Genomic DNA, 598 nt, shown 5'->3' with positions numbered 1-598 from the left:
CCATGTCCTCCGTCTACTGTTCGCACCAACAATGTAGACACAACCAACCTGCATTATCTCCCATGGGTTCGGCAAGACAAACTGTTGTTTGGCGTCCTTGTCGGATCCATCTCATCTCCTTTGATTCCGCTTATCCAACATGTTACCACCTCCCGCGAAGCATGGCTCACCCTTGCCAACACTTATGCTCGCCCGTCTCGTGGACACATCAAGCAAATCAAGGACCAAATCAAGCGCTCGGTCAAAGGTTTTCAGTCGATCTCAGAATATATGCAATTTATCAAGTGCCGCTCCGATGAACTTGCCGCGCTTGGCAAACCGATGGATCATGAAGATCTTATCGAGAAGATTCTCAATGGTCTTGATGACGACTACAAGGCTCTTGTTGACGGTATTGCGGGCCGCGACACACCAATCTCTTTTGATGAGCTTCATGAGAAACTGATCAATCGGGAACTGTCCCTCAAACAGGGTCCCCCTCCTTCACACCGGTCACGGCCAACGCTGCATTCAACCGCCACAATGGAGGCTCACGGCCTCCCCCCTTTCTGTAGTGACCAAGGAAAAAAATCTCATAATTTTAATAATGTAATTCATG

General features: G+C 48.8%; 1 non-coding gene across 1 annotated transcript; it reads left to right on the top strand.

The window, feature by feature from the left end:
• The first annotated feature begins 318 nt into the window (after positions 1 to 318).
• On the top strand, positions 319 to 451 carry LOC112091435. Its single transcript, XR_002902141.1, has one exon. It is a non-coding gene; the product is annotated as a small nucleolar RNA Z247 (small nucleolar RNA).
• Positions 452 to 598: the final 147 nt, after the last annotated feature.

The sequence above is a fragment of the Morus notabilis genome, unplaced genomic scaffold, assembly GCF_000414095.1.
Source record: "Morus notabilis unplaced genomic scaffold, ASM41409v2 Scaffold10052, whole genome shotgun sequence".
Lineage (NCBI taxonomy): Eukaryota > Viridiplantae > Streptophyta > Magnoliopsida > Rosales > Moraceae > Morus > Morus notabilis.
Note: the sequence above shows the minus strand (reverse complement) of the source record. Positions and strands in the feature narration are given on the sequence as shown.